This window comes from Bactrocera oleae, chromosome X (assembly GCF_042242935.1).
Source record: "Bactrocera oleae isolate idBacOlea1 chromosome X, idBacOlea1, whole genome shotgun sequence".
NCBI classification, from domain to species: Eukaryota; Metazoa; Arthropoda; class Insecta; order Diptera; family Tephritidae; genus Bactrocera; species Bactrocera oleae.
The window spans coordinates 4,702,985-4,713,555 of record NC_091541.1 but is presented as its reverse complement, the minus strand read 5'-3'; positions in this window follow the sequence as shown (position 1 = coordinate 4,713,555).

Below are 10,571 nucleotides of genomic sequence, written 5' to 3'. Positions count from 1 at the left end.
TATAATTTGACTTTCGCTCAAATCAGTCAAATTCATGTTTTTCGGCTTAAGCAGTACAGTGGTCACGCAACTGACATACAATTTACAAGAAAATCGACTTGGAGTCTAAGCCTAAGAAAGTGCAACTTTTTCGGTAATATTAATTTGTTAATCCTGCAATAACAATATAATTTGACTTTCGCTCAAATCAGTAAAATTCATGTTTTTCGGTTTAAGCGGTACAGTGCTCACGCAATTAACATACAATTTAGCAGCAAATCGACTTTAAGTCTAAAACTAAGAAAGTAAAATTTTTCGGTTATATGTATATGTAAATTCTGCAATAACATTATAATTTTACTTTCGCGCAAATCAGTAAAATTCATGTTTTTCGGTTTAAGCAGTACAGTGCTCACGCAATTGAAATACAATTTACAAGAAAATCGACTTTAAGTCTAAAACTAAGAAAGTGCAATTTTTTCGGTTATATGAATATGTCAATTCTGCAATAACAATATAATTTGACTTTCGCTCAAATCAGTAAAATTCATGTTTTTCGGCTTAAGCGGTACAGTGCTCACGCAACTGAAATACAATTTACAAGAAAATCGACTTTAAGTCTTAAACTAAGAAAGTGCAAATTTTCGGTTATATGAATATGTAAATTCTGCAATAACATTATAATTTTACTTTCGCTCAAATCAGTAAAATTCATGTTTTTCGGCTTAAGCAGTGCAGTGCTGCCGCAATTGACATACAATTTAGAAGAAAATCGACTTTAAGTCAAAAACTAAGAAAGTACAAAATTTTCGGTTATATGAATATGTAAATTCTGCAATAACATTATAATTTTACTTTCGCGCAAATCAGTAAAATTCATGTTTTTCGGTTTAAGCAGTACAGCGCTCAAGTAATTAACATACAATTTACAAGAAAATCGGCTTTAAATAAAAATCTAAGAAAGTTCAATTTTTTCTTTTCTTTTTTTGATACTAATTTGTTAATCCTGTCATAACATTATAGTTTACAGTGCTCACGCAACTGAAATACAATTTACAAGAAAATCGACTTTAAGTCTTAAGCTAAGAAAGTGCAATTTTTTCGGTTATATGAATATGTCAATTCTGCAATAGCTATATAATTTTACTTTCGCGCAAATCAGTAAAATTGATGATCTTCGGCTTATGCGGTACAGTGCTCAAGTGATTAACATACAATTTACAGGAAAATCGACTTTGAGTCTAAAACTAAGAAAGTGCAATTTTTTCGGTTATATGAATATGTCAATTCTGCAATAACAATATAATTTGACTTTCGCTCAAATCAGTAAAATTCATGTTTTTCGGTTTAAGCGGTACAGTGCTCACGCAATTGACATACAATTTAGAAGAAAATCGACTCTAAGTCTAAAACTAATAAAGTACAATTTTTTCGGTTATATGAATATGTAAATTCTGCAATAACATTATAATTTTACTTTCGCGCAAATCAGTAATATTGATGTTTTTCGGCTGAAGCAGTACAGTGCTGCCGCAATTGACATACAATTTACAAGAAAGTCGACTTTGAGTCTAAACCTAAGAAAGTGCAACTTTTTCGGTAATATTAATTTGTTAATCCTGCAAAAGCAATATAATTTGACTTTCGCTCAAATCAGTAAAATTCATGTTTTTCGGCTTAAGCAGTACAGTGCTGCCGCAATTGACATACAATTTACAAGAAAGTCGACTTTGAGTCTAAACCTAAGAAAGTGCAACTTTTTCGGTAATATTAATTTGTTAATCCAGCAAAAGCAATATAATTTGACTTTCGCTCAAATCAGTAAAATTCATGTTTTTCGGCTTAAGCGGTACAGTGCTCACGCAATTAACATACAATTTAGCAGCAAATCGACTTTAAGTCTAAAACTAAGAAAGTAAATTTTTTCGGTTATATGTATATGTAAATTCTGCAATAACATTAAAATTTTACTTTCGCGCAAATCAGTAAAATTGATGTTTTTCGGCCTAAGCGGTACAGCGCTCATGTAATTAACATACAATTTACAAGAAAATCGGCTTTAAATAAAAATCTAAGAAAGTTCAATTTTTTCTTTTCTTTTTTTGATACTAATTTGTTATTCCTGTCATAACATTATAGTTTACAGTGCTCACGCAACTGAAATACAATTTACAAGAAAATCGACTTTAAGTCTTAAGCTAAGAAAGTGCAATTTTTTCGGTTATATGAATATGTCAATTCTGCAATAGCTATATAATTTTACTTTCGCGCAAATCAGTAAAATTGATGATCTTCGGCTTATGCGGTACAGTGCTCAAGTGATTAACATACAATTTACAGGAAAATCGACTTTGAGTCTAAAACTAATAAAGTACAATTTTTTCGGTTATATGAATATGTAAATTCTGCAATAACATTATAATTTTACTTTCGCGCAAATCAGTAATATTAATGTTTTTCGGCTTAAGCAGTACAGTGCTGCCGCAATTGACATACAATTTACAAGAAAATCGACTTTAAGTCTAAACCTAAGAAAGTGCAACTTTTTCGGAAATATTAATTTGTTAATCCTGCAAAAGCAATATAATTTGACCTTTGCTCAAATCAGTAAAATAAATGTTTTTCGGCTTAAGCGGTACAGTGCTCACGCAACTGAAATACAATTTACAAGAAACTCGACTTTAAGTCTAAACCTACGAAAGTGCAATTTTTTCGGTAATATTAATTTGTCAATTCTGCAATAACAATATAATTTGACTTTCGCTCAAATTAGTAAAATTCATGTTTTTCGGCCTAAGCAGTACAGTGCTCACACAACTGACATTCAATTTACAAGAAAATCGACTTTGAGTCTAAACCTAAGAAAGTGCAACTTTTTCGGTAATATTAATTTGTTAATCCTGCAAGAACAATATAATTTGACTTTCGCTCAAATCAGTAAAATTCATGTTTTTCGGTTTAAGCGGTACAGTGCTCACGCAATTAACATACAATTTAGAAGCAAATCGACTTTAAGTCTAAAACTAAGAAAGTACAATTTTTTCGGTTATATGACTATGTAAATTCTGCAATAACATTATAATTTTACTTTCGCGCAAATCAGTAATATTAATGTTTTTCGGCTTAAGCAGTACAGTGCTGCCGCAATTGACATACAATTTACAAGAAAGTCGACTTTGAGTCTAAACCTAAGAAAGTGCAACTTTTTCGGTAATATTAATTTGTTAATCCTGCAAAAGCAATATAATTTGACTTTCGCTCAAATCAGTAAAATTCATGTTTTTCGGCTTAAGCGGTACAGTGCTCACGCAATTGAAATACAATTTACAAGAAAATCGACTTTAAGTCTAAAACTAAGAAGTGCAATTTTTTCGGTTATGTGAATATGTCAATTCTGCAATAACAATATAATTTGACTTTCGCTCAAATCAGTAAAATTCATGTTTTTCGGTTCAAGCGGTACAGTGCTCACGCAATTGACTTACAATTTAGAAGAAAATCGACTTTAAGTTTAAAACTAAGAAAGTACAATTTTTTCGGTTATATGAATATGTAAATTCTGCAATAACATTATAATTTTACTTTCGCGCAAATCAGTAATATTAATGTTTTTCGGCTTAAGCAGTACAGTGCTGCCGCAATTGACATACAATTTACAAGAAAATCGACTTTGAGTCTAAGCCTAAGAAAGTGCAACATTTTCGGTAATATTAATTTGTTAATCCTGCAAAAGCAATATACTTTGACTTTCGCTCAAATCAGTAAAATTCATGTTTTTCGGCTTACGCGGTACAGTGCTCACGCAACTGAAATACAATTTACAAGAAAATCGACTTTATGTCTAAAACTAAGAAAGTGCAATTTTTTCGGTTATATGAATATGTCAGTTCTGCAATAACAATATAATTTGACTTTCGCTCAAATCAGTAATATTGATGTTTTTCGGCTTAAGCAGTACAGTGCTGCCGCAATTGACATACAATTTACAAGAAAGTCGACTTTGAGTCTAAACCTAAGAAAGTGCAACTTTTTCGGTAATATTAATTTGTTAATCCTGCAATAAAAATATAATTTGACTTTCGCTCAAATCAGTAAAATTCATGTTTTTCGGCTTAAGCAGTACAGTGCTCACGCAACTGACATACAATTTACAAGAAAATCGACTTTGAGTCTTAACCTAAGAAAGTGCAACTTTTGCGGTAATATTAATTTGTTAATCCTGCAATAACAATATAATTTGACTTTTGCTCATATCAGTAAAATTCATGTTTTTCGGTTTAAGCGGTACAGTGCTCACGCAATTAACATACAATTTAGAAGCAAATCGAGTTTAAGTCTAAAACTAAGAAAGTACAATTTTTTCGGTTATATGAATATGTAAATTCTGCAATAACATTATAATTTTACTTTCGCGCAAATCAGTAATATTAATGTTTTTCGGCTTAAGCAGTACAGTGCTGCCGCAATTGACATACAATTTACAAGAAAGTCGACTTTGAGTCTAAACCTAAGAAAGTGCAACTTTTTCGGTAATATTAATTTGTTAATCCTGCAAAAGCAATATAATTTGACTTTCGCTAAAATCAGTAAAATTCATGTTTTTCGGCTTAAGCGGTACAGTGCTCACGCAATTGAAATACAATTTACAAGAAAATCGACTTTAAGTCTAAAACTAAGAAGTGCAATTTTTTCGGTTATATGTATATGTAAATTCTGCAATAACATTAAAATTTTACTTTCGCGCAAATCAGTAAAATTGATGTTTTTCGGCCTAAGCGGTACAGCGCTCATGTAATTAACATACAATTTACAAGAAAATCGGCTTTAAATAAAAATCTAAGAAAGTTCAATTTTTTCTTTTCTTTTTTTGATACTAATTTGTTATTCCTGTCATAACATTATAGTTTACAGTGCTCACGCAACTGAAATACAATTTACAAGAAAATCGACTTTAAGTCTTAAGCTAAGAAAGTGCAATTTTTTCGGTTATATGAATATGTCAATTCTGCAATAGCTATATAATTTTACTTTCGCGCAAATCAGTAAAATTGATGATCTTCGGCTTATGCGGTACAGTGCTCAAGTGATTAACATACAATTTACAGGAAAATCGACTTTGAGTCTAAAACTAATAAAGTACAATTTTTTCGGTTATATGAATATGTAAATTCTGCAATAACATTATAATTTTACTTTCGCGCAAATCAGTAATATTAATGTTTTTCGGCTTAAGCAGTACAGTGCTGCCGCAATTGACATACAATTTACAAGAAAATCGACTTTAAGTCTAAACCTAAGAAAGTGCAACTTTTTCGGAAATATTAATTTGTTAATCCTGCAAAAGCAATATAATTTGACCTTTGCTCAAATCAGTAAAATAAATGTTTTTCGGCTTAAGCGGTACAGTGCTCACGCAACTGAAATACAATTTACAAGAAACTCGACTTTAAGTCTAAACCTACGAAAGTGCAATTTTTTCGGTAATATTAATTTGTCAATTCTGCAATAACAATATAATTTGACTTTCGCTCAAATTAGTAAAATTCATGTTTTTCGGCCTAAGCAGTACAGTGCTCACACAACTGACATTCAATTTACAAGAAAATCGACTTTGAGTCTAAACCTAAGAAAGTGCAACTTTTTCGGTAATATTAATTTGTTAATCCTGCAAGAACAATATAATTTGACTTTCGCTCAAATCAGTAAAATTCATGTTTTTCGGTTTAAGCGGTACAGTGCTCACGCAATTAACATACAATTTAGAAGCAAATCGACTTTAAGTCTAAAACTAAGAAAGTACAATTTTTTCGGTTATATGACTATGTAAATTCTGCAATAACATTATAATTTTACTTTCGCGCAAATCAGTAATATTAATGTTTTTCGGCTTAAGCAGTACAGTGCTGCCGCAATTGACATACAATTTACAAGAAAGTCGACTTTGAGTCTAAACCTAAGAAAGTGCAACTTTTTCGGTAATATTAATTTGTTAATCCTGCAAAAGCAATATAATTTGACTTTCGCTCAAATCAGTAAAATTCATGTTTTTCGGCTTAAGCGGTACAGTGCTCACGCAATTGAAATACAATTTACAAGAAAATCGACTTTAAGTCTAAAACTAAGAAGTGCAATTTTTTCGGTTATGTGAATATGTCAATTCTGCAATAACAATATAATTTGACTTTCGCTCAAATCAGTAAAATTCATGTTTTTCGGTTCAAGCGGTACAGTGCTCACGCAATTGACTTACAATTTAGAAGAAAATCGACTTTAAGTTTAAAACTAAGAAAGTACAATTTTTTCGGTTATATGAATATGTAAATTCTGCAATAACATTATAATTTTACTTTCGCGCAAATCAGTAATATTAATGTTTTTCGGCTTAAGCAGTACAGTGCTGCCGCAATTGACATACAATTTACAAGAAAATCGACTTTGAGTCTAAGCCTAAGAAAGTGCAACATTTTCGGTAATATTAATTTGTTAATCCTGCAAAAGCAATATACTTTGACTTTCGCTCAAATCAGTAAAATTCATGTTTTTCGGCTTACGCGGTACAGTGCTCACGCAACTGAAATACAATTTACAAGAAAATCGACTTTATGTCTAAAACTAAGAAAGTGCAATTTTTTCGGTTATATGAATATGTCAGTTCTGCAATAACAATATAATTTGACTTTCGCTCAAATCAGTAATATTGATGTTTTTCGGCTTAAGCAGTACAGTGCTGCCGCAATTGACATACAATTTACAAGAAAGTCGACTTTGAGTCTAAACCTAAGAAAGTGCAACTTTTTCGGTAATATTAATTTGTTAATCCTGCAATAAAAATATAATTTGACTTTCGCTCAAATCAGTAAAATTCATGTTTTTCGGCTTAAGCAGTACAGTGCTCACGCAACTGACATACAATTTACAAGAAAATCGACTTTGAGTCTTAACCTAAGAAAGTGCAACTTTTGCGGTAATATTAATTTGTTAATCCTGCAATAACAATATAATTTGACTTTTGCTCATATCAGTAAAATTCATGTTTTTCGGTTTAAGCGGTACAGTGCTCACGCAATTAACATACAATTTAGAAGCAAATCGAGTTTAAGTCTAAAACTAAGAAAGTACAATTTTTTCGGTTATATGAATATGTAAATTCTGCAATAACATTATAATTTTACTTTCGCGCAAATCAGTAATATTAATGTTTTTCGGCTTAAGCAGTACAGTGCTGCCGCAATTGACATACAATTTACAAGAAAGTCGACTTTGAGTCTAAACCTAAGAAAGTGCAACTTTTTCGGTAATATTAATTTGTTAATCCTGCAAAAGCAATATAATTTGACTTTCGCTAAAATCAGTAAAATTCATGTTTTTCGGCTTAAGCGGTACAGTGCTCACGCAATTGAAATACAATTTACAAGAAAATCGACTTTAAGTCTAAAACTAAGAAGTGCAATTTTTTCGGTTATGTGAATATGTCAATTCTGCAATAACAATATAATTTGACTTTCGCTCAAATCAGTAAAATTCATGTTTTTCGGTTCAAGCGGTACAGTGCTCACGCAATTGACATACAATTTAGAAGAAAATCGACTTTAAGTTTAAAACTAAGAAAGTACAATTTTTTCGGTTATATGAATATGTAAATTCTGCAATAACATTATAATTTTACCCTTCGCGCAAATCAGTAATATTAATGTTTTTCGGCTTAAGCAGTACAGTGCTGCCGCAATTGACATACAATTTACAAGAAAATCGACTTTGAGTCTAAACCTAAGAAAGTGCAACATTTTCGGTAATATTAATTTGTTAATCCTGCAAAAGCAATATACTTTGACTTTCGCTCAAATCAGTAAAATTCATGTTTTTCGGCTTACGCGGTACAGTGCTCACGCAACTGAAATACAATTTACAAGAAAATCGACTTTATGTCTAAAACTAAGAAAGTGCAATTTTTTCGGTTATATGAATATGTCAGTTCTGCAATAACAATATAATTTGACTTTCGCTCAAATCAGTAATATTGATGTTTTTCGGCTTAAGCAGTACAGTGCTGCCGCAATTGACATACAATTTACAAGAAAGTCGACTTTGAGTCTAAACCTAAGAAAGTGCAACTTTTTCGGTAATATTAATTTGTTAATCCTGCAATAAAAATATAATTTGACTTTCGCTCAAATCAGTAAAATTCATGTTTTTCGGCTTAAGCAGTACAGTGCTCACGCAACTGACATACAATTTACAAGAAAATCGACTTTGAGTCTTAACCTAAGAAAGTGCAACTTTTGCGGTAATATTAATTTGTTAATCCTGCAATAACAATATAATTTGACTTTTGCTCATATCAGTAAAATTCATGTTTTTCGGTTTAAGCGGTACAGTGCTCACGCAATTAACATACAATTTAGAAGCAAATCGAGTTTAAGTCTAAAACTAAGAAAGTACAATTTTTTCGGTTATATGAATATGTAAATTCTGCAATAACATTATAATTTTACTTTCGCGCAAATCAGTAATATTAATGTTTTTCGGCTTAAGCAGTACAGTGCTGCCGCAATTGACATACAATTTACAAGAAAATCGACTTTAAGTCTAAACCTAAGAAAGTGCAACTTTTTCGGTAATATTAATTTGTTAATCCTGCAAAAGCAATATAATTTGACCTTTGCTCAAATCAGTAAAATTCATGTTTTTCGGTTTAAGCGGTACAGTGCTCACGCAACTGAAATACAATTTACAAGAAAATCGACTTTAAGTCTAAAACTAAGAAAGTGCAATTTTTTCGGTTATATGAATATGTCAGTTCTGCAATAACAATATAATTTGACTTTCGCGCAAATCAGTAATATTGATGTTTTTCGGCTTAAGCGGTACAGTGCTCACGCAATTAACATACAATTTAGAAGCAAATCGAGTTTAAGTCTAAAACTAAGAAAGTACAATTTTTTCGGTTATATGAATATGTAAATTCTGCAATAACATTATAATTTTACTTTCGCGCAAATCAGTAATATTAATGTTTTTCGGCTTAAGCGGTACAGTGCTCACGCAACTGAAATACAATTTACAAGAAAATCGACTTTAAGTCTAAAACTAAGAAAGTGCAATTTTTTCGGTTATATGAATATGTCAATTCTGCAATAACAATATAATTTGACTTTCGCTCAAATCAGTAAAATTCATGTTTTTCGGTTTAAGCGGTACAGTGCTCACGCAATTGACATACAATTTAGAAGAAAATCGACTCTAAGTCTAAAACTAATAAAGTACAATTTTTTCGGTTATATGAATATGTAAATTCTGCAATAACATTATAATTTTACTTTCGCGCAAATCAGTAATATTGATGTTGTTCGGCTGAAGCAGTACAGTGCTGCCGCAATCGACATACAATTTACAAGAAAATCGACTTTGAGTCTAAACCTAAGAAAGTGCAATTTTTTCGGTAATATTAATTTGTTAATCCTGCAATAAAAATATAATTTGACTTTCGCTCAAATCAGTAAAATTCATGTTTTTCGGCTTAAGCAGTACAGTGGTCACGCAACTGACATACAATTTACAAGAAAATCGACTTTGAGTCTAAGCCTAAGAAAGTGCAACTTTTTCGGTAATATTAATTTGTTAATCCTGCAAAAGCAATATAATTTGACCTTTGCTCAAATCAGTAAAACAAATGTTTTTCGGCTTAAGCGGTACAGTGCTCACGCAACTGAAATACAATTTACAAGAAAATCGACTTTAAGTCTAAAACTAAGAAAGTGCAATTTTTTCGGTTATATGAATATGTCAATTCTGCAATAACAATATAATTTGACTTTCGCTCAAATCAGTAAAATTCATGTTTTTCGGTTTAAGCGGTACAGTGCTCACGCAATTGACATACAATTTAGAAGAAAATCGACTTTAAGTCTAAAACTAAGAAAGTGCAATTTTTTCGGTTATATGAATATGTCAATTCTGCAATAACAATATAATTTGACTTTCGCTCAAATCAGTAAAATTCATGTTTTTCGGTTTAAGCGGTACAGTGCTCACGCAATTAACATACAATTTAGCAGCAAATCGACTTTAAGTCTAAAACTAAGAAAGTAAAATTTTTCGGTTATATGTATATGTAAACTCTGCAATAACATTATAATTTTACTTTCGCGCAAATCAGTAAAATTGATGCTTTTCGGCCTAAACGGTACAGCGCTCAAGTAATTAACATACAATTTACAAGAAAATCGGCTTTAAATAAAAATCTAAGAAAGTTCAATTTTTTCTTTTCTTTTTTTGATACTAATTTGTTAATCCTGTCATAACATTATAGTATATATTATATATATATTATATAGCTCACGCAACTGAAATACAATTTACAAGAAAATCGACTTTAAGTCTTAAGCTAAGAAAGTGCAATTTTTTCGGTTATATGAATATGTCAATTCTGCAATAGCTATATAATTTTACTTTCGCGCAAATCAGTAAAATTGATGATCTTCGGCTTATGCGGTACAGTGCTCAAGTCATTAACATACAATTTACAGGAAAATCGACTTTGAGTCTAAACTTAAGAAAGTGCAACTTTTTCGGTAATATTAATTTGTTAATCC